We start from the raw sequence: 23,769 nt of genomic DNA, 5'->3' as shown, positions 1-23,769 counted from the left end.
CCCTCCCTGGCTCTGTGCGGGAATAGAGGGCGAGGCGTCGCCTCCGCAGAGACGCGGGAGGGCGGATAATTTGGGGAAGGGAAAACTTGGCAGTTGACAGATACTAATCACCACCGACACAGGGTTACCTAATTTTGAGTTAATAGTCCGAGCTCATTTTTACAAACTAGCATTACTCTAAAAATTTAGATCTTTTTTAGACTTTCCGGAGGCTTGGTGTTGTCGATAATGGTGTTTATAGAATATGTATGTCAGGTGACTACCGCCGTCCCCATCCAAGTGGGGGGAAAAAAAAAACCCCTAAACTCAAACAGTATAAACCTTAATCTTTCAAGTTCCTTGGCTACTGAGGGCGAGGAAGCAGTTACACCTCTGGGAAGTGGCTGGTTTCCAAAAATCTTAGGGCAAGAGCCCCGCCCTTCTGTTAAAGTACCTTGTTCATCATTGCTGTCACTTAGAGGGAAGATTATTATTAATTACAGAAAACAAAGTCGTTTATAACTTCCTTTGCTTCTTGAAAATTGCATACAATTCTGGTGTTATTTAGTTAAAATTTTCTGTTGCCTCTACATCTCTGGCTGGCAAACCAAATAGTGCTCCGAGTTGTGGTAATAGGGTTAAACGAATCTTTTGAATACTTGCTCATTTCATATAGGCTGATAAGGGCTGTAATGATATTTATGGAACACCCGGTCCAGGATTTTGATCTTTTTAGATGGAATTTGAGGTGAAAAGTAAAGTTACTTTGCTTGTGTTGGTACAGAGAGTTATTGGCAGGACTAAGTTTAGAACCCAGATGCCTGAATCCTAGTTCAGAGTTTATTATCCTAAGCTCTCTTTTTAATGAGTGTTTTTCTGAAAAGTGACGTTTAATTAGTGAAGTAAGTCCTGTATTTGAGCTGTGTGTTTCTCTGTTGTTTATTCATACCATCAGGATACTACCACCACCATTTGTATGGTTTACAAAATGATTTCACATAAATTATAATTAATCCTCACAGTAACTATAGAGGTAGGTATTATTATACTCCATATTTTACAAATGACAAAGCTGAGGTTTGGGAATGTTAAGTAGTCATCCAGCTACTAGGAGACCAGAACTGGAGCCCAGGTTTCATATCTCCAGTTTGTTTTTTTACTCTTCCTACATTTATGACAGCAAATCTTTATCACAAGTAAGTTGTATTTATTTCTGTGGAATAAGAAAACAGTTAAATCCAGTTTAGCAGTATAAAAAGAGATCCAGTTTTCAAAAAAATATAAATCTTCTAAATATAGTTGAGACTGTGATCTTTTTATTTTCATTCTACTTGAGAGTTTAAGTCATTGAAGAAAAGGTTTGGCTGAGAGAGTGCAACAGAGAAAATCAGTGTGTGAATGTAGATGTTCACAGATAATGGCCGTTTAAAATTGGAGACTTAATGGAATTTGACACCTACTTGGGACAAACTGTAGGTTGAGTAAAGTCAGACCTATAAAGTTGAGTTCCAATAGAGTATTGACATTTCCTAAATTAACTGCTGTATTCTTTAGTTATAGAGTGGTTAGGGAATGGTTCCTACATACTTCTTGGGCATAAAAGTTTTTTCCATCTGTGTGACATGGTCTAAATTAAGAGGCTAGACGTGTTAGATATTTTGTAGGGTCTAGCTTCCTTGGTTTGAAAGCAAAACAATAATAAAAAAACCCTTTTTGTTTTTTATTAATTTATAGGGTTTTAAAAAATGGAGCATATACTATATATAAACACTTAAAATATCCTTAAGAACCTTCAACTAGAGAATATTGTGCTTTCAGACTCTCTGCCCTGTCAGTGGATGAGGTCCATACAGAGAGATTACAGCACTTCAGTACTCTTATTTTTATTTATTTATTTTTAATATTTTATTATATTTTATTTTATTTTATTTTTTTAAAGATTTTATTTATTTGAGAGAGAGAGAATGAGAGATAGAAAGCACGAGAGGGAAGAGGGTCAGAGGGAGAAGCAGACTCCCTGCTGAGCAGGGAGCCCAGTGTGGGACTCCATCCCAGGACTCCAGGATCATGACCTGAGCCGAAGGCAGTCGCCTAACCAACTGAGCCACTCAGGCGCCCTTATTATATTTTAGTTTAATTCCAGTGTAGTTTACAGTGTTATACTAGTTTCAGGTGTGTAATATAGTGATTCACCAATTCCATATATTACTCAGTTCTCATCAAGGTAAGTATACTCAATCTCCTTCACCTATTTCATCCATCTCCTCCACCCACCTCCCCAGTAAACATGTTTGTTCTCTATAGTTAAAAGAGTCTGTTTTTTGGGGGGTGGGGGCGCCTGGGTGACTCAGTCAGTTAGGCATCTGAATCTTGATTTCAGCTCAGGTCATGATCTCAGGGTTGTGTGATTGAGCCCCATATCTGGCTCCACTGAGCTTGGAGCCTGCTTGAGATTGTCCTTCTGCCCCTCCCTTCCAGTTCATGAGAGTGCTCTCTTTCTCTCACCAAAAAAAAATAATAGTAATTTTTTTTTTTGGTTTGTCTCTTTTTTTGTTTTTTTTGTTTTTTTTGGTTTGTCTCTTTTTACACTTCAGTAGTTTTATTTATTTTATTTATTTTATTTATTTATTTGACAGTTTTAGACCAGTAGTTCTCAACCAGGGACAGTTTTGTCCCTCTGGCAATATTGGCAACGTCTGGAGATACTTTTAGTTGTCACAAATAGGGGGAGAGGCTACTGGCATCTAGTGGGTTGCAGATATGCTGCTAAATATCTTACATTGCTCAGGATAATACATCACAACAATATTCTAGCTCTAAATGCAGTGCTGGAGATTTAGAAACCTTGAAAGATGGATCTCCAGGTGTTGTACTTGTTATGGAAAGAACCTAAATGTCCATCAACTGATAAATGGATAAAGGGGAATATTACTCAGCCATAAAAAAGAATGAGATCTTGCCACTTGCAACAGCGTGGATGGAGCTAAAGTATATTATGCTAAGCAAATTAAGTCAGTCAGAGAAAGACAAATACCATATGATTTCACTCTTGTGTGGAATTTAAGAAACAAAACAGATGAACGTAGGGGAAAGAAAAAAAAGAAAAGGAGGCAAACCATAAGAGAGACTCTTAACAATGGAGAGCAAACTGAAGGTGGCTGGGGGGATGGGCTAAATGGGTGATGGGTATTAAGGAGGGCACGTGTTGTGATGAGCACTGGGTATTGTATGTAAGTGATGAATCACTAAATTCTCCTGAAACTAATATTACAGTTTATGTTAACTAAAAACTTGAAACAAAACACAACAAAACAAAAATAAATGTACATTGTTTTTACTATATTAATTGAATAAAATATTCTATATCTTTAAATGGTTACAGTTATTTTGTTTGAAATATGGTTAATGTAATTCCTAAGAAAATGACTGTGAAAAAGTAGAGTGACAAAAACTATAAGGTGTCTTAGAGGTACACCAATCAGGTACCTTATTTTGCAGGTGGAAGAGCCATTTCAAATCCTGTATTTATTTTTTTTTTAAAGATTTTATTTATTTATTTGACAGACAGCAGGAGAGGGAACACAAGCAGGGGGAGTGGGAGAGGGAGAAGCAGGCTTCCCGCCAAGCAGGAAGCCCAATGTGGGGCTCGATTCCAGGACCCTGGGATCATGACCTGAGCCAAAGGCAGATGCTTAGCGTCCCCATTTCAAATCTTTCTGGAAGTAGGTGCGAGTTTTACATAAAAACATTGTGAGGAAACTAGTTTGCAAAGTGGGCATTGCCAGTTACACAGGATTTTTATTTTTGATTGGTTCCATCTGAACTATATTTTTAACCCTTAAAATGAATTGCCATTCAGGGTATTTAGAGAGAATTCAGTGTATCCAAATATATGAGAACATAATTTAAACATCCAGTCTAAACCTTTTTCCTGCCATGTGTTCCTAAGGGACACATGAGACGTTCCAGCTGAATTTTAAGAACTTGACTCTGAAGGACTTAGATTTAAATCTGTGTTTATTGATATTGCTATATGTTTTATCTGTAGAAACTGGGAGTTAGAGTTTTTAAAAAACAGAAATAAAGCCTTGTCTAGTTTCAAAAGTTTTGTGTTATCCTCTCTCCCCTTCCCGTCCCCTTTTTTTCAATTAAAAGCCTTGAGATAATACACTAAGTTAGCACATGTAAGGTAGCTAACAATGCCTGCATATAGTGGATATTGACTAAATGTTAATTTTCTTCTGTGGCAAGGTAAGTTCAGTCGTGATGATTTAAAAATAAGAAGATGAGTTCTTATTCAGTTAAGAAATACACTGATTATTGTTGGATCATTCTTTCTAATAGCTTTATCAATATAGAATTGGTATACAATAAATTGCACATATTTAAAGCATGCAGTTGAGTAATTTTGACATGCATATATACCTTGTGAAGCCATCATGACAATTAAGATTAGGGACATAGCCAGACCTTCCAGGTAGCAATTTTATCTATAGCCTCCCAAAGTTTCCTTTTGCCCCTTGGTAATCCCTTTCTCCCACCCCTGCATGCACTCCATCCCCCCCATCTTCCCTTGGGCAAAACTGTGTGTGTGTGTGTGTGTGTATGGAATTACACAGTATTTACTCTTTTTTGTTTGGTTTCTTTTATTCAGCCTTATTTGAAATTCTGTATTGTTGGGTGGTGTGTCGGGAGTATATTGCTTTGTTGCTGAGTAGTATCCCATTGTTTGGATATGCCACAATTTGATAATCCATTCACCTGTTGATGGACATATGCATTTGCAGTTTTGGGCTATTACACATAAAGCTGTTGTGAGGTGTACTTGTTTATAGACACATGCTTTTTTCTCTCTTGGATAAATACCTAGGAGTGGAATGGCTGGATCACATAGTTGTGTGTTTAAATTTGTAAGAAACTGCCATACTGTTTTTTATAATTTAACATTCTTACTAGCAGGGTATGAGAGTTCCATTTCTTCCACACAAGTACCAACACCACTTGGTATGGCCGGTCTTCTTAATTTCAACCACTATAATGTAGTGGTTGTAATTGTTTTTCTGATATCTAGTAAGGTTGAGCTTCTTTTCATGTGCTTATTTTTCCATTATATAACTTCTTTGAAGTGTCCAAATTTTTTCATTCAGTTTTGAAAATTCTTTATATTCTTTGAATACAAGTACTTTATCAGATACATGATTTGCAGAGATCTTTTTTCCCAGTCTTTGTCTTTTAAATTTCTTAATATTTTCTTTGAAGGAGTAGGAATTCTTAATTTTGATTAAGTCCATATATCAGTTTTGTCTCTTATGATTTATTCTTTTGATGTTAGATCTAAATCTTGGCCTAAGCTAAAGTTACAAAGAGCTTCTGCTATCCTTTCTTCAAGAAATTTTGTAATTTTAGGATCTATTGAGTTAACTTTGTAAATATGGTTTAAGGTATGGATTGACTATTTTTTTTGTGTGTGTGTGCAATGGATATCCAATTGCTCCAGCACCATTTGTTGAAAAAGACAGCCCTTTCTCCACTGAATTGCCTTTGCACTTTTTCCAGAACTCATTTGTCTATATATGTGAGGGCCTATTTCTGGAATTTCTATTTTGTTCCAGTGATCTGTTTGTTTGTGTTAGAGCCGAGATCCCTCCCTCTCCCTCTTCTCTCTTATTCACTTTCTCCTCTCTCTCTCCCTCTTTCTCTGTATGTGTGTACACACACACACACACACACACACACACACACAGTTTTTGTTCTTTTTTTTTTTTTTTTACTGTAACAATAAATCTTGAAATCAGGTAGTGTTGTTCCTTCCTACAACTTTGTTCTTCCTTTTCAGAGGTATTTTTGGAGGTGGGGGTGGTGGGGGTTGTATCAGGTCCTTTGCATTTCCATATGAGTTTTAAAGATTAGCTTGTCAGTTTCTTCAAAAAAAAATTCCTCCAGGGATATTGATTGGGATTATGGTGGCTCTCTTGGTCAATTTGAGGGGGGAATAGACAACAATATTGAGTTCTCTAACTCATGAACAAGGTATGTTTCTCCATTTACATAGGACTTCTTTAATTTCTCTTGGCAGTGTTTAGTAGTTTTTAATGACCAGGTTTTACACATTTTCTGACTTATCCCTAAATATTTTCTCCTTTTGATGCTGTTGTAAATGGTATTTTTATATCCATTTCTTTGCTAGTGTATGGAAATACAATTTTTTTAAAGTGTTGCTTTTTTTTCCTTTTTTTAGTAGTCTCTGCACCCATTGTAGGGCTTGAACTCATGACCTCAAAATCAGTAATTGCATGTTCTTCCTACTGAGTTAGCTGGGTGCCCCTGATTTTTGTGTATTGAGCTTGTATCCTGAAATCTTGCTAACTCACTTAGTCTTGCTAAACTCACATGGTCATATTAATTTTTTGTAGATACCATTGGGTTTTTTTACATAGACAGTGTCGTCTGAATAAAAACCGTTTTATTTCTTCCTTTCCAACGTGGATGCTTTTGTTAATTTTTTCTTGGCTTATTGAACTCACTAGAACGCTTAGCACAGTGTAGAATAGAAATGGTGAGAGTGGGCATCCTTGTATTGTTCCTGATCTTAAGAGTAAAACAATCAGTTTTTTATCATACAACATGATACCTTTTATCATGTTGAGAAAGTATCATTTTTTGCTGAGAGTTTGGATCAGGAATGGATGTTGGATTTGTTAAATGCTTTTTCTACTTCTATTGAGATGAACAGATCTTTTTTTCATTTATGAATATGATGAATTATAGTCATTGATTTCAAATGTTAGTCAACTCTGCAGTCCTGGGATTAAACCTCACTTGGTCATGAGGTATTGTCATTTTTATATATTGTTGGGTTGGATATGCTAAAATTTTGTTTATAATTTTTATATTTGTGTTCATGAGGGATATTGGCCTGCACTTCTCTTTTCTTGTAATGTTTTTGGTTTTGATATCAGGTAATGCTAGCCTTATAGTATTAATTGAGAAGTACTCATGTAGAATTATTTTTTACTTAAATGTTTGGTAGAATTCACCAGTGAAACCATCTGGATCTGCAGTTTTCTTTGAAGCAATGTTTTTAACTACTTTATTAGAAAGACGGCTGTTCACATTATCCATTTCTTCTTGAGTGAGCATTGGTAGTTTGTTTTTTTTCAAGGAAGTTTTATATAAGTTGTCAAATTTATAGGCATAAAGTGGTTCATAATACTCCCTTATTATCCTTTTGATGTCTGTAGATTCTGTGGTGATGTCACCTGTCTTAAACTTGATATTGATAATTTCTCTTTTCCTGATCAGAATGACTGGAGGCTTATCACTTTTTATGAATCTAAAAGAACCAGCTTGTGGCTTTACTGATTTTCTGTTTTTCCATTTTTATTTCATTGATCTCTGCTTTAATCTCTTGATTATTTCTTTTTTTTTTTTGGCTTAGATTTAATTTGCTCTTTTTCTAGTTTCTTAAAATGTAAATTGAGATTACCAATTTGAGACCTTTTTTCTTCCCACTGTAGGCATTTGGTGATATAAAATTTTCCTAAGTAGCATCCCACAAATTATGGTATTTTGTATTTACATTTTCAGTGAGATCCGTAGTACATTCTACCTTGCCTTTTTGGTTTCTTCTTTGATCCATTGTTTATTTACGATTGTGTTCTTTAGCTTCAAATATTTGTGGATTACTCAGATAATTGTTATTGATTTCTAATTTAGTTGCATTATAGTCAGGCAACATATTTCGTGACTTGATTTCTTTAAAATTGATTTGATAGCCCTACATATGTTCTAACTTGATACATGTTCAATTTGCACTTGAAAACAATACATATTCTGCTGTTCTTGGGTTGAATGCTCTAAAAATGTCAATTAGGACAAGTTGTTTGATAGTGTTGTTAAAGACTTCTGTATCCTTGCTGAATTGCTGTCTACCTGTTTTTATCAGTATTGAGAGGGAGTGCTGAAGTTTCTGATTGAAATTGTGGGTTTGTCTGTTTCTTTTTGCAGTTCTATCAGATTTTGCTGAATGTATTTTAATATTAGGTGCCAAAACATTTAGGATTATTCTTTCCCCTTGATAAATTGATTCTTTTTTTTTTTTTTTTAAGATTTTATTTGAGAGGGAGAGAGAGAGCATGTGCACATGCATGCACAAACAGGGGGAGGGAGAAGCAGACTCCCCGCTGAGCAGGGAGCCCAAAGTGCAGCTCAATCCCAGGACCTGGAGATCATGACCTGAACTGAAGGCAGGTGCTTAATGGACTGAGCCACCCAGGCGCCCCTATATTGATTCTTTCATCATTATGAAATGATCTCTTTCTCCCTAGTAATATTCTTTGCTTTGGAAATTGGCCTTTTAATTAAAATGTTTGGATGATGTACATTCTTTTTTTTGTTACTGTGCTCTTTGTTATACACCCAGAACTTATTTGTCTTATAAGTGGAAGTTTAAACCTTTTGACCACCTTCACCGATTTCCCCCACCTCTTGCCTCAGGCAACCCCCACTCTGTTATGTTTTTATGAAGTTGTTTTTTTTAAATTTCACATATAAGGGAAATCATACAGTATTTGTCTTTTCTCTGCCATTTCACTTAATATAATGTAGCAAATGGCAGGATTTTCTTTTTCTCTTTTTGTGGCTGACTAATATTCCATTGTATATATAAGTGTAGGATGTACATTTTCTTTATTCATCCATTGGAATAACTGAAGTTTCCATGTCTTGGCTATTATAAATAATGGTGTAGTGAATGAGGGGATGCAAGTACCTCTTTGAGGTAGTGATTTCATTTCCTTCAGATATATACCCAGAAGATAGCAGGAGGGGAAGAATGAAGGGGAGTAAGTCAGAGGGGCAGATGGACCATTAGAGACGATGGACTCTGAAAAACAAACTGAGGGTTCTAGAGGGGAGGGGGTGGGGGGATGGGTTAGCCTGGTGATGGGTATTAAAGAGGGCACGTTCTGCGTGGAGCACTGGGTGTTATGCACAAACAATGAATCATGGAATACTACATCAAAAACTAATGATGTAATGTATGGTGATTAACATAACAGTAAAAAATTATTTAAAAAAAGATATATACTCAGAAGTGGAATTGCTAGATCATATGGTAGTTCTGTTTTTAATTTTTTGAAGAATCTCCCAACTGTTTTCCACAGTGGCTGTACTAATTTACATTCCCACCAACAATGTACACAGGTTCCCTTTTCTCCACATCCTTGCCAATACTTAACTTCTTTTTGAAAATAGACATTCTAACAGGTGTGAGATGATATCTCACTGTGTTTTGGATTTGCATTTCCGTGATGATTAGTGATGTTGAGCACCTTTTCATGTACCTGTTGGCCATCTGTATGTCTGGAAAAATGTCTATTCAGATCTTCTATTTTTAAATTGGATTGTTTGTTATTTTGCAATTGAATTGAATGAGTTCTTTATATATTTTGGATATTAACCCCTTATCAGATACATGACTTGCAGATATCTTCTCCATTCTGAGGGTTGCCTTTTCATTTTGTTGATGCTTTGCCTTTTAGTTTGATGTAATTTGGTTATTTTTTATTTTTTAAAAAGATTTTATTTATTTGACAGAGAGAGACACAGCAAGAGAGGGAACACAAGCAGGGTGAGTGGGAGGGGGAGAAGCAGGCTTCCCGAAGAGCAGGGAGCCCAATGCAGGGCTCGATCCCAGGACCCTGGGATCATGGCCTGAGCTGAAGACAGACGCTTAACAACTGAGCCACCCAGGCACCCTGGATGTTTATTTTTGCTTTTATTATCACTTCTCGGACTTTTGGCTAAGATCAAGTGTATTTTTGCTTTTATTGCCTTTTTGTTGTGAAATCCAAACAGTCATCAGGACCAGTGTCAAGGAGCTTTCCAATTATGTGCTTTTCTAGTTTTGTGGTTTCAGGTCTCAGTGTAAGTCTTTAATTTACTCTTAATTAATTTTTGTATATGTTGTAACATAGGGGTCCAGTTTCATTCTTTTGCAGGTGGCTGTCCAGTTTCCCCAACACTGATTATCTTTTTCCTGTTGTGTATTCTTGGCTCCTCTGTTGTAAATTAATTGACCATTTATGCATTGGTTTATTTCCCTCAATTCTGTTCCATTGATCTATGTATCTGTTTTTATGCAAATATCATACTGTTTTGATTATTTTAGCTTTGTAATAGAGCTTGAAATCAGGGAGTGTAATGCCTCCAGCTTTGTTCTTTCTCCAGATTGCTTTGGTTGCTTGAGGTACTTTTTGGTTTCATACAAATTTTAGGATTGTTTTTTGTATTTTTGTGAAAAATGCCATTGGGATTTTAATAGGGATTGCATTGAATCTTTAGATTGCTTTGGGTAGTGTGGACACTTTAATTTTTAAGTCTTCCAATCCATGAGTATGGAATGTATTTATTTGTGTCTTCTTCAATTTCTTTCATCAGTGTTCTATAGTTTTTAGTGTATGGATCTTTTACCTCCTTACTTAAATTTGTTCCTCAGTGTTTTTCTTTTGATGGAATTGTAAAAAAAAATTTTTTTTCAAGTAAGCTCTACACCCAACATGGGGCTTGAACTCACAACCCTCAGATCAAGACTTGCATGCTTTACTGATTGAGCTAGCCAGGCGCCCCTAGGTTTGTTTTCTTAATTTCTCTTTCTCATGGCTCATTGTTAGTATATAGAAATGCAACTGAATTTTGTGTACTGATTTTGTATCTTGCAACTTTACTGAATTTATTAGTTTTAACAGTTTTTTGGTGGAGTCATTAAGAGTTTTCTGTGTATAAGAATATGTCATCTGCAAATAGAGACAGTTTTACATCTTCCTTTCAAATTTGGATGCCTTTAACTTCTTCCTGCCTAATTGCTCTGGCTAGGACTTCTAATACAATGTTGAATAAAAGTAGCAAGAGTGGGCATCTTGTTCCTGATCTTTGAGGAAAATATTTCAACTTTTTACCATTGAGTATGGTGTCAGCTGTGGGCTTGTTATATATGGCCTTTATTATGTGGAGGTGCATGTCCTATATACCCAGTTTGTAGGGAGTTTTTATTACGAGTGGATGTTGAGTTTTGTCAAATGCTTTTTCTACATCTATTGAGATGATCATGTGATTTTTATCCTTCATTTTGTTAATGTGGTGAATCACATTGATTTTTGGAAGCTGAACCATCTTTGCATGCTTGAAATAAATCCCACTTAATCATGGCTATGATCCTTTTAACTCATTGTTGAGTTTGGGTTTGCTGCTCTTTTGTTGAGGATTTTTGCATCTATGTTCTTCAGGGATATTATTCTATAGTTTTCTTTCTTTCTCTCTCTCTGTCTTTTTTTTTTTTAAAGATTTTTATTTATCTGACAGAGAGAGACAAAGCAAGAGAGGGAACATAAGCAGGGGGAGTGGGAGAGGGAGAAGCAGGCTTCCTGTGGAGCAGGGAGCCCGATGCGGGGCTCGATCCCAGGACCATGGGATCATGACCTGAGCCAAAGGCAGATGCTTAACGACTGAGCCACCCAGGCACCACCTCTCTCTCTTTCTTTCTCTCTTTTTCTTTCACTTTCTTTTTTTCCTCTTTTCTTTTTTTCTTTTTTTTTAAATGTCAGGGTAACGCTGGCCTTATAAGGTGAGTTCAGAAGTATTCCCTCTTCTTCTCTCATATAGAAGAGTTGGAGAAGGGTTGGTAATTATTTTTTATTTTTTTTAATATTTTTTATTTATTTGAGAGAGAGAGAGAGAGAGAGAGAAAGCATGAGAAGGGAGAGGGTCAGAGGGAGAAGCAGGCTCCCCGCTGAGCTGGGAGCCCGATGTGGGACTTGATCCCAGGACTCCAGGATCATGACCTGAGCCGAAGGCAGTTGCTTAACCAACTGAGCCACCCAGGCACCCTATTTTTTCTTTAAATGTTTGGTAGAATTCACCAGTGAAGCCATCTGGTTCTGGACTTTTCTCCTTGGGAGGCTTTTATACTGACTCAGTCTCCTTACTTGTAATTGTTTTGTTCAGATTCAGACCAATAAGTAGTCATTCATATGTGGATAATGTACATTTAATGCCATTATTGATTTAGTTAAGTTTGAACCTGTTGTCTTGCTGTTTGTTTTCTATTTGCCCTGTTTTTAGTTCTCTCTTCTCTCTTTTTTGCTTTCCTTGTATTAGTTGAATAAATTTATGAGTCTTTTAGAAATCTCCTTTGTTGGTTTATTAGCATCTCTTTATTATTTTAGTGTGATTGCTTGAAGACTTATAATATACTTCTTTACCAGAGTCTACTATTAAGTAATATACGACTGTATCGCTTGTCATATTGTATAACAACTTTATAACCATCTACTTCCATTTCTCCCCTCAGCCTTTATACTCTTTTGGTCATACATACTTATACATGTTGTAAACCCCATACCATATTATTTTGTTTAAGCAGTTATTTTTTTAAGGACTTTTAAATGAGAAGAAAGCATGCATTTACCCATGTAGTATCATTTCCCACTGCTCCTCATTTCTTTGCAGAGATAGTTATTTCCATCCATCCAGTATTATTTTGGTTCTGCCTGAAGGACTCCTTTAATGTTCCTTTGTGATAATAGTCTGCAGGTGATGAATTCCTTACACTTTTGTTTGTTTGAAAAGTTATTTTGCCTTCTTTTTGGAAAGATATTTGACTGTTTAGAATTCTAGGTTGATAGCCTTTTCCTTTGTCCTTTAAAGATTTTACTCCACTGTCTTCTTTCTTTCTTTCCTTCCTTCCTTTCTCTCTCCCTCTCTCTTTCTTTCTTAAAAGATTTTTTTAAGTAACCTCTACATGCAACATGGGGCTCAGACTGACAACCCCGAGATCAAGAGTTCTATGCTCCACTGACTGAGCCAGCCAGGTGCTCCTTGCTTGCATTATTTTGATAAGTCTGCTATCATTTTTACTCTGTACATAAATAACATTTAAAAAAAATTTCTGGCAGCTTTTAAGATTTTCTTTTCATCACTGGTTTTGAGCAGTTGTGCCATGGTATAGTTTTCTTAGTATTTTTTGGCTTTGGGGGTTCATTGAGCTTCTTAGATTGGGTTTACATTTTCATTAAGTTTGGTCATTTTTTTCCCCACTTCTTTCTCCCCTTTTTTGGAATTTCATTTATTAATATATGAGGAAGTATTCATATTAGATTGGTATATTGGGAAAGTATTATTAGTATATTGGAAGGGCTCATAGCTTGAAAATAACTGACATTCTTTTCTATTTAGGGGGATTCTTTTTTCTGTTTTATCTTGGATAGTTTCTGTTGCTATCTTCAAGTTCACTAGTATTCTGCTCATGCAATCTGCATCGATTTTATCTAGTTTATTTTTCATCTCAGATGTAGTTTTTATTTAGTTCATTTTGGGTGTAAAATTATATCATCTCTATGTCTTTTTAACATCTTGAACACATGGAATACAGTTAAAGTAATTTAATATACTTCTGTGCTTATTCTAACTTCCTTGTCAGTTCTGGGTCAGTTTTAATCAGTTGATCATTTTCTTTATCCTGAGTTGTTTTCTCCTTCATGCCAACTAATCTTCGCATATCTGATACTGTGAATTTGATCTTAGCTCCTGGACATTTTTGTATTCCTTTAAATTCTTGAGCTTTATTCAGGGATGCAGTTAAATTATTTGAAAGCAGTTTGAGCATTTCAGGTCTCCCTTTTATGGTTTGTTGAGTGGATCTGTCTGGAGCTAATTATTACCTATTATGAGGCAACATCTTCCTGAGTATTCCACCCGGTGAATGCCCTGCAGATTATGAGTTTTTCTGTAGTTCAGCTCTTGGAAACAGGTGCTATTCTCAGTCTTTTGTGATCGGTACTGTTCTCTCAAATTCTTTCACATAGTTCTTTATCCTGTCTTGGGAAGTTTCCTTGTAAGTATGTTATGATCATACTGGAAGGGGACCTTCCTCAGTATCCTGAGTTCTGACTGTGTGCATCTCTTTCTTCTTTGGTGCTTTGTCCTGTGAATTCTAATTATCCTGGTTTCCTTGGACTGTTGTTAGTCGATATTCTCAGTTTATGGATTCTGCTGGCTCTCTGATTCTCTTCTCACCATGGCCTGAAGGCTCTTAAGTCAGTAAGCTGGAGCAGTCCCAAACACTTGTTTGTGTCATCTGTCAGGAATGACTTTCCTTACCTGATGTCCATACCTGCTTGAAACAAACAAAAACCCCACAAAAGACCCTAAAATATAAGTTTTCTTTTTTTGTCTCATTTTTAAAATTTTGATAAACTTTTTTTTATTAACATATAATGTATTATTTGTTTCGGTGATTCATCAGTCTTACACAATACACAGCGCTCCCCACAATATATACCCTCCCCAGTGTCCATCACCCAGCCACCCCATCCCTCCCAGCCTCCTACACTCCAGCAACCCTCAGTTTGTTTCCTGAGATTAAGAGTTTCTTATGACTTGTCTCCCTCTCTGGTTTTGTCTTGTTTCATTTTTTCCTCTTTTCCTCTGTGATGCCTTGTTTCTCAAATTCCACATATCAGTGAGATCATATGATAATTGTCTTTCGCTGATTGATTTATTTCACTTAGCATAATACCCTCTAGTTCCAGCCACGTCGTAGTAAATGGCAAGATTTCATTTTCTGATGGCTGCATAATATTCCATTGTGTGTGTGTGTGTGTGTGTGTGTGTGTGTATGTGTGTGTGTGTGTACCACATCTTCTTTATCCATTCATCTCTCAATGGACATCTGGGCTCTTTCCATAGTTTGGCTATTGTTGACATTGCTGCTATAAATACTGAGGTGCACGTGTCCCTTCGGATCACTACATTTGTATCTATGGGGTAAATACCCAGTAGTGCAATTGCTGGGTCATAGGGTAGCTCTATTTTCAACTTTTTGAGGAATCTCCATACTGTTTTCCAGAGTGGCTGCACCAGCTTGCATTCCCACCAACAGTGTAGGAGGGTTCCCCTTTCGTCACATCCTCGCCAACATCTGTCGTTTCCTGACTTGTTAATTTTAGCCATTCTGACTGGTGTGAGGTGGTATCTCATTGTGGTTTTGATTAGTATTTCCCTGATGCCATATGATGTTGAGTACTTTTCCATGTGTTTGGCCATTTGGATGTCTTCTTTGCAGAAATGTCTGTTCATAAAACATAAGTTTTCAAGACATTGTACACCAGCTACTGATAGTAAGAGGTTCTCTGAAACAAATGAGACTGAAAATTGTCTTCATACAAAGCAACTTGCTCCCCATATTTTACTTTTTTATATTTAGAGAAGAAATTGGTTATCATTTGATCACTGAAAAATACGTGATTGTTTTTTTCTAATCTGAATGTGTTAATGTTTCACAAGGAAAATTAGATTAAAATATCCTAAGTCAGAAAAATAAGGAATTTTCAGTAGGTATAAATGGTAATGTATAAGGAGAGAAACAAATATTATATCTTCATTAAATAAATAACTTAAAAATGGTATAGATTAAGTTTGGACTGATATGAATGAAAATCTGAAAATGTGTAGGAGTCATTGTGAATTGTAAACTGCTTATAAAAATAAATTGATTTTATACCTTGAATATATTTTTAAAGATTTGATATGCAAAATTGGTAATTCTATATACATGATATTAGACTTTTTTATATTCTTTGAGTCTTACTGATTTGAAAAATTTTTCTTATTTTTATATTTTTAAAGACTTGATATGCAAAATTGTAATTCTATATACATGATATTAGACTTTTTTATATTCTTTAATTTGAGTCTTACTGATTTGAAAAATTAATTTGACCTAATTGATACCTTTGTGTATTTATGAAGAAGTGATATACCAAACAGATTATTTATATAAGCGTTACGGATTAATTTAGTAATTACTAAAAGAAGCTGTTTCAAATACACGTAAGCCACCTCTGCGTTAACATTTCATTTTTATTAAGGATTTTATTGCATCTGAATGACTTTATATAATGCTTATAGGACTGCATAAAATGTGCAGTATGTGCAATAGAACAATCAGTGGTAAAACAGACAACTGAATAGCTGTACTTAAAGAAAGGAAACATTATCAAGTTCTAGGGATGAACTGATTAAAGCTCTAAGGCATTGAATTTGGTTCTTAGATTTCCTGACAGTTAAAGTGAAAAGAGCTATGTTGGGTTAAGTTTTAAGTGTTTTGGAAAGCATACTTTTTCTAAAAAACCATTTTTTTCTTGTTTCTAAATTCAGTCATGGCTTATGTGTATACGTGTGTGTGTGTGTGTTCATATATTAGCTAACATCTTTTCTTCTAGAAGGATCCATGTGGTAGAAATAGACCTTGAGGAAAATAGGAAATAGGGATAAGTATGTTTGTTAAATCTGTTTCTAATTTCAAATATCTATACAATCTAAATGATCTTTTCCTTTTTTCTTTTTTTGTATTTCTGTCAATGGCATCATCATCCTTCAAGTTACTAAAACATGAAACTTTCATCTTTGACAACATGGTAGACAAAGATAAATGGATGTAAGGGTGTCCCACATAAATGTATCTTTGCTGCATTGTCTTCTTTAATTTCTTGTTATCCCTCTCTGGTACTTTACATGTTAGCAGTATTGAACCAGAAGTCACTTTCTGTGATGCCTGTACCTTTGCTAATGGTATTCACTGTACCATGTTATCTTCATGTCACTCTTAGACCTGAAGCTTCTGCTCTTCCTTCAAGGCTCAGGGCAAAATCTGTATATAGCTTTGGTGCAGCTTTCCCTATCAGAAGGTCATAGGAGTTTTTCCTACACTGTGCTATTTACTCTTAGTAATTTGGTTATCTTATTACAATGTATTTATTTGCATGACTGTATCATAACTACCTTTCTGAGGGCAGAGGTGTGTCTTTTCTTCTTCATGTTCCTAGACTCAGCATAGTGCCTGGCATATAAGAGGTGCTCAGTAAATATTATGTAGTTCAAGAATGAATATGTTTAAAATAAAATAAAATAGGGGCGCCTGGGTGGCTCAGCTGGTTAAGCGACTGCCTTCGGCTCAGGTCATGATCCTGGAGTCCCTGGATCGAGTCCCGCATTGAGCTCCCTGCTGCACAGAGAGTCTGCTTCTCCCTCGAACCCTCCCCCCTCTCATGTGCTCTCTCTCTCTCTCTCATTCTCTCTGTCTCAAATAAATAAAGTCTTTAAAAAAAATAAAATTTCTGATTAAGCTAAAAAAAAAGTGAATATGTTAGGTATGAGGAGAACAAAGTTGCTTTTTTGTGGCAATTTCCTTTTAATTGACCATGGTGGGAAAAAACATTTAAAGTCAGTGTCCTGATCAGAAAGAGACCTTGGGTTGTCTTTAGTACTTGTGCAGAAAAATGGGTTCAGAACCTAAAGTCTGTACTATGTAAAAAAGAAAAACCAAAAAACCAGAACATTAACTGAAAAAGGTTTATGGCATTATGGCAGAAATTATCAGATAATCTCCCCTCATTATTGAAAGAAATCTTCATGACTCTTATATACATCTAATTTTTGGAAAACTTATGGCTGATAGCCCAACAATATGTTAGCTTTAAGGTGTGTTTCCCCACCCCCATTTAACAGAATACACTGATCTGTAGCTAGAGAAGGTGAGTAAATACAGCACAAAACATCAAGTTTGTGGCCCTAATTTGTCATAGCAGCCACAGGAGACTAATACAGATTTCTTAATGTCTTGGCCTTTTGCTCTTCCATATGAATTTGGGAATCAGCTTGTTAAATCCGTAAATAATATTTGTTACGATCTTTTATTGGATGGACTTGGATCTGTAGGTTTAATTTAGGGGAGGTTGATATTGGTAGGGTATCTGTTCTTCCTATTCCAGGGAACCTCCATTTGTTTATTTAGGCTCTTTTTATTTAAGAAAGACTTGCATGTCTTTTTTATAGTCAAGGACAGTTAACATTAAAAAAGGATGTTAATTTTTAAAAGGAGGACTTACTTCTGTTTCCTACAGAAGGAGCTCATGTGACCACCTCATTAAATGATGGTTTAGATAAAGATGGAGAAAGAATGTTCATCTGCATAAAAAGTGGTGTATAGATGTTTTATTACAAAATAAATTCAAAATAGTTCTAAATCTTCAGGATAAAATGGGAAAGAAATAAGGAAATATATTTTATGTATTGGGATAGGGAAGACCACTCTCAAAACTTACACCAGAGTGAGAAATCATCACAGAAATGCTTGATAAATTTGCCTGTATGAAACATTTTATAGTTATAATAGTAAAACCCATCATTAGCAGAGTTAAAAAACACCAAACTATGAAACATATGCAACAAGTTTAAGAGAATTCGTTCCTTAACTTATGGGCTATTAAATATGAAACTTGGAAAAGATTGTGACATATGTTGTCAAGACATATTAAAATGGACCCTCTTGGCCTGCCCTCTCCCTTCTCCACTGCTGTGGCTGCCTCCTTCTGCTCCTGGTGCTCCTTGTGTGCTGGTTCAGTGAGGACCTGGTACCTTCTTTGTGAAGTGGCAGCTGAGGAGACTCCGATGCTCTCCATTGCTGATGAAAAGCCCCAGGCAGGAGACAAGGCTGAGAATAATGGTCATTATTAATTTGAAGGTGATGGGGCAGAATGGTTTTGTGGTACAGTTTAAGATGAAGAGGTATACACCACTTAGTAAACTAATGGAAAGCCTATTGTGAAAGGCAGGGTTTGTCAGTGAGGCAGATCAGATTCTGATTTGATGGGCAGCCAATCAATGAAACAGACACATCTGCACAGTTGGAAATGGAGGATGAAGATACAGTTGTTGTGTTCCAGCAGCAGACAGGAGGAGTCTACTAAAAAGAGGACTTGCTACTCTACTCTAGAACTCTCTTCCTCCAGACCAAGACAGTCTCAATGAGAAAACTGCAAATTGATTCCACCACATCTTGACTACTACGGTATTGTTTGCTCGATTCTTTCATTTTCCCCTTCCCCATTACTTAATTGTATATAAAGTAACTCTGTATGTGCACAAGCATACTGTATTTTTTTTTAAGATTTTTATATATTTATTAGAGAGGGAGAGAGAATGATAGAGAGTATGAGAGGGAGGAGGGTCAGAGGGAGAAGCAGACTCCTTGCTGAGCAGGGAGCCCGATGCAGGACTCGATCCTGGGACTCCAGGATCATGACCTGAGCTGAAGGCAGTTGCCTAACCAACTGAGCCACCCAGGTGCCCCTGTATTTTTTTTTTTTTTTTTTTAGCTAAATGGCCGATGGTATGTTTTGATTGACATCAAATGGAGATGGAATGGGGAAGTAGACTGGTTCTGTGAAAATACCTCCTTTCTCCATTAGTGGCATGCTCATTCAGCTCTTTATATTCCAGTAAGTTATTTTGTTCTCAGCATTTAACAAAAAAAGAACAACATAAAAATCCTTACATACCTTGTTCAGTTGGAGAATTTTAATTTTTTTTTTATTTATCATTTATCAAGGAGAATTTTATAACTTTTTTGTATGAAGCTGTTACATGTAGGGCAATCTGTCTTTAAGTAGGGATAAATTACTCTAAAAGAAATTAATCCCAGATAGTTTTCTCTTCAAGTCAAGCATCTTGTTGTTTAATATATGTGCTGCCGAAGTGAGCACAAGCATCTTGTTGTTTAAAAAGATTTTATTTATTTATTGGCCAAAGAGAGAGAGTGCTCGTGCATAAGCAGCGGGAGGGCAGGCAGAGGGAGAAGCAGGCTCCCAGCTGAGCAAGGAGCCCAATGCGGGACTTGATCCCACGACCCTGGGATCATGACCTGAGCCAAAGGCAGAAGCTTAACGACTGAGCCACCCAGGTGCCCATAGATTCTGTACTTTATTCTCAGTCTCTAACCTACTAAAAAGGGATAAATTAGAAAATTATTTAAAAGTTACATCTTGGGAAAACAAGAATTGAATGAAAGGAAATAAAATTCATTGTTGGTATTTTATGTCAAATAAACACAAGGAAATCCTTAAATTGTGTCACCTAGCAAAATTACTCTTTCCCTTCCCACTCAAAACTGAAGTAAAATAGCTAGTAAAAGGTACATTTGTGTTACCAAAAATTTGTCATCTTTGTCTGAATCCTTTTAAATCAGTAGATTCAAAATTCCCAATCACCTTTCCTTTTCTATCAATTGTCTTTAGAGCCTTCTAGAGGCAAGTTGGTTGTTATAACTGCTGCTTATAAACATGCCATTTATTGTAAAATGTCTTTAAGGAAAATATGCATCTGTTCGATGACTTTATTTCTTTAAAACTCTTGAAAATGTTGGGTCTGAGCAATCATTTGATTAAATATATAGTGCTTTGCTAGATTTTAGGCAACGACAAAGGAGTAAAGGAGTTGATGGTCAGTAAAATGTTAAATATGAAATAGTATAAAAGAGAAAGATTGTAGGAATTTGTAGTAGTATTTACTTTTCTTTATTCATTGTATTCATTGTAATACATTTTCCAAATGTGCATATGTTTATTCATTGTAATACATTTTCCAAATGTGCATATGTTTATTTTCAGTATCCATAAGAATGCCTTTGAGTGTAGGGGGATGAATTGAGAAATTATTTTCTATTTTAGAGGTGTAGAACTGGATCCAGAATAGGAGTAGCAATGTAGTTTGATTCTTCTATTGTGTGACCACTCAAAAAAAAGACATTATTTTATAATAATAGTGGTATACTAATAGCGTTTGACCCTGTAAAAGTGAAAGTAATGCATTCGTTCACAGTAAACATCAGTAGTTGGTGATACAATAGTTTGTAGTTTCTAGACTTAGAAAAAAGTTTTTTCCCCAGTCTGATTCCTCTTCTCTTTTTCAGATTAATTCTTTTCCAGGCTAGCCTAGAAGTTCTAGCTCTCAGATTCAGTTAGCCAGTTGAGGTTAGGCAGATCTCACAAATTGGATGTCAGGGGTTGAATATTAGACTAAACTAAAAGAAATAGATTGGCAAAATAAGAAACAAATATTCATCCTTTAGCATTCTCTCCCCATTTCCCCTTACTCTCTGCCCCTGGCAACCATTAATCCACTTTCCATCTCTATGAATTTGACTATTCTAGATGTTTCATATAAATGGAATCATAAAATATGTGGTCTTTTGTGTTTGTTTTTTTTACTTAACATAATGTTTTCAAGGTTTTAGCATTTAATAGTATTTCATTCCTTTTTATGGCTGAATAATACTCAGTTGTATGGATATACCACATTTTGTTTTTCCATTCATCTGTTGGGGACATTGGGTTTCCACTTTTTGATCATTAAGAATAATGATGTACAAACATTTGTGTGCTTGTGTTTTCAGTTTTGGGGTATATACAGTTCCAGGAGTTGAGCTGCCAGGTCATACAGTAATTCTATATTTAACTTTTTGAGAGACTGCCAAACCATTTCCAAAGCAGCTGCATCATTTATATTCCACCACCAATGTAAAATAGAATGAAATTTCCCCACATGCTTGTCATGCTTGTTATTATCCACAATTAACCATTGTGGTTTCTTTGTTTTTGTTTTTCCCTTGGGGGCTAATCCAGTTTACTATCTATGGGAAACAAGTGTTTCTTCAGTCTCACTACCTTCATATTAGTCTGCTCTTTCAGTTTTAAAGGGTGGCAGGCAGATGGCAACTCCCAGGCATCTCACAAAGTAGGCAAGTCACCTTAGGGGAAAAGTTAGATGTATTTGAGAGAGTATTTTTTTTTAATTTAATTTTTATGAAGTCCAATTGGTCTGTTTTCTTTTTTTTTTTTTAAAGAATTTTATTTAACACAGAAAGCGTACAAGTAAGCGGAGCAGCAGGCAGAGGGAGAGGGAGAAGCAGGCTCTCCCCTGAGCAGGGAGCCCGATGTGGGGCTTGATCCCAGGACCCTGGGATCATGACCTGAGCCAAAGGCAGCCGCTTAACCGACTGAGCCACCCAGAGAGAGTATTTTTACAATAATTTTACTGCTTCTTGTCTGTGACAAGGAATATCTTTCAGTTTAAGTCTTTAGTCTCTCTTAGTGGTATTTCATAGTTTTTAGTATACAAATTTTCATTTCTTTCATTCCCAGATATCTTACTCTTTTCGTGCTGTTGTAAATAGAATTGTTTTCTTATTTTCACTTGTTGATTATTCATTGCTAGTGGATAGAAATACAGTTGATTTTGTATTCTGAAACCTAGATGAACTTGTTTTTTTGGCTCTTAAAGATTTTTGTCTGTGTGGATTCCTTAGGATTTTTTTTTATATGTAAAATCATGTCATTTGTGAATAGAGATGTAATGCTTCTTTTTTACAATTTGTATGACTTTTATTTATTTTTTATACCTAATTTCTTTACTCCTTCCAGTACAGTGTTGAGTAACAGTAGCAAAAGGGGACATCCTTGTTTCGTTTATGTTTTTAGAGGTAAAGTTTTCAGTCTTTTACCAGTCAGTATGAAGTTAGCTTTGGATTTTATCATAGATGCCCTTTATCAGATTGAGGAAATTACTTTCGATTCCTAACTTTTTGAGTGTTTTTATCATGAAAAGATGTTGTATTTTGTCAAGCACTTTTTCTGTGTCTATTGAGACAATTATGTGGCTTTTGACCTGTATATTAATACGGTGTATTGCAATGATTGCTTTTTCTATGTTGAACTGATCTTGCATTATGGGATAAATTCCACTTGGTCATGGTGTATAGTACTTTTTATATATTGCCATATTCAGTTTTATAGTATTTTGTTGGGGATTCCTGTATCTGTGTCAGGAAGGGATATTTGTCTGTAGTTTTCTTGTAATATCTTTTATTTGGGAATGAGGGTGATATTGGCCTCATAGAGTGCATTGTAAAGTATTCTCTCTTTTTTGGAAGTGTTGATAGGATTCACCTATGAAGCCATTTGGTTCTGGGCTTTTCTTTCAGATCAGTTTTCCTTATTACCAAATCAGTCTTTTTACTTCTTATAGATATACTGATATTTTCTCTTTTTGAGTCAGTTTTGGTATTTTATGTCTTTCTAGGAATTTGTCCATTTCACCTAGGTTATGTAATTTGCTAGCATACAGTTGTTCATAGAATTCCCTTATGATTTTTTTTATTTCTATAAGGTTGGTAGTAATGTCCTTTTTTCCAGTCCAGATTAGTAATGTTAATCTTATCTCTTCTTATCTTGGACAGTATGACTAAAGGTTTCTCAATTGTGTTTTCATTGATGTTTTTGTGTTGTTTTTTTCTTCTCTATTTCAAATATCCTCACTCTTTATTGTTTCTTTTCTGCATGCTTTAGAGTTAGTATGCTTTTATTTTTTGTTTTCTAGTTTCTTAAGGTGGAACATTAGATTATTGATTTTGAGATCTTTACTTTCATTTAGGCATTTAAAGCTGTAAATTTTCCTCCTAGCACTACTTTAGCTGAATGCCATAAATGTTATGTTCTCATTTACATTTCAAGGTATTTTTTTCCCTATGGATTTGAGTTAGTCTAGAATCCTTTCATTTCAGCCTAATGGACTCCCTTTAGTATTTTTTTATAGGACAGGTCTGCTAGCAGTGAATTCTCAGTTTTTGTGTGTCTGGGGATGTTTTTATTTCTCCTTAATTAAGTTTTGCTAGATATAGATTTTTTTTTTTAAGATTTTATTTATTTGACAGAGAGAGCGAGAGCAGGGACACAAGCAGGGGGAGTGGGAGAGGGAGAAGCAGGCTTCCCGCTGAGCAGGGAGCCCGATGTGGGACTCGATCCCAGGACCCTGGGATCATGACCTGAGCCAAAGGCAGACGCTTAACGACTGAGCCACCCAGGTGCCCGCTAGGTATAGATATTTTTATTTCCAGCC

The 23,769-nt window shown here is 35.7% G+C and overlaps 1 protein-coding gene and 1 pseudogene across 3 annotated transcripts in view; both read left to right on the top strand.

Annotated features, from left to right (window-relative positions):
- RALGAPA1 (Ral GTPase activating protein catalytic subunit alpha 1) overlaps nucleotides 1-23,769 on the top strand; it is a 253,647-nt gene that overhangs the window by 626 nt on the left and 229,252 nt on the right. The gene's annotated exons all lie outside the window — the stretch shown is intronic.
- Nucleotides 18,355-18,785, top strand: LOC112822669 (small ubiquitin-related modifier 2-like; annotated as a pseudogene).

This window comes from Callorhinus ursinus, unplaced genomic scaffold (genome assembly GCF_003265705.2).
Source record: "Callorhinus ursinus isolate GAN/ISIS: 27379988/994484 unplaced genomic scaffold, GSC_fseal_2.0 scaffold8, whole genome shotgun sequence".
In the NCBI taxonomy this organism is placed as follows: Eukaryota; Metazoa; Chordata; class Mammalia; order Carnivora; family Otariidae; genus Callorhinus; species Callorhinus ursinus.
Note: the sequence above shows the minus strand (reverse complement) of the source record. Positions and strands in the feature narration are given on the sequence as shown.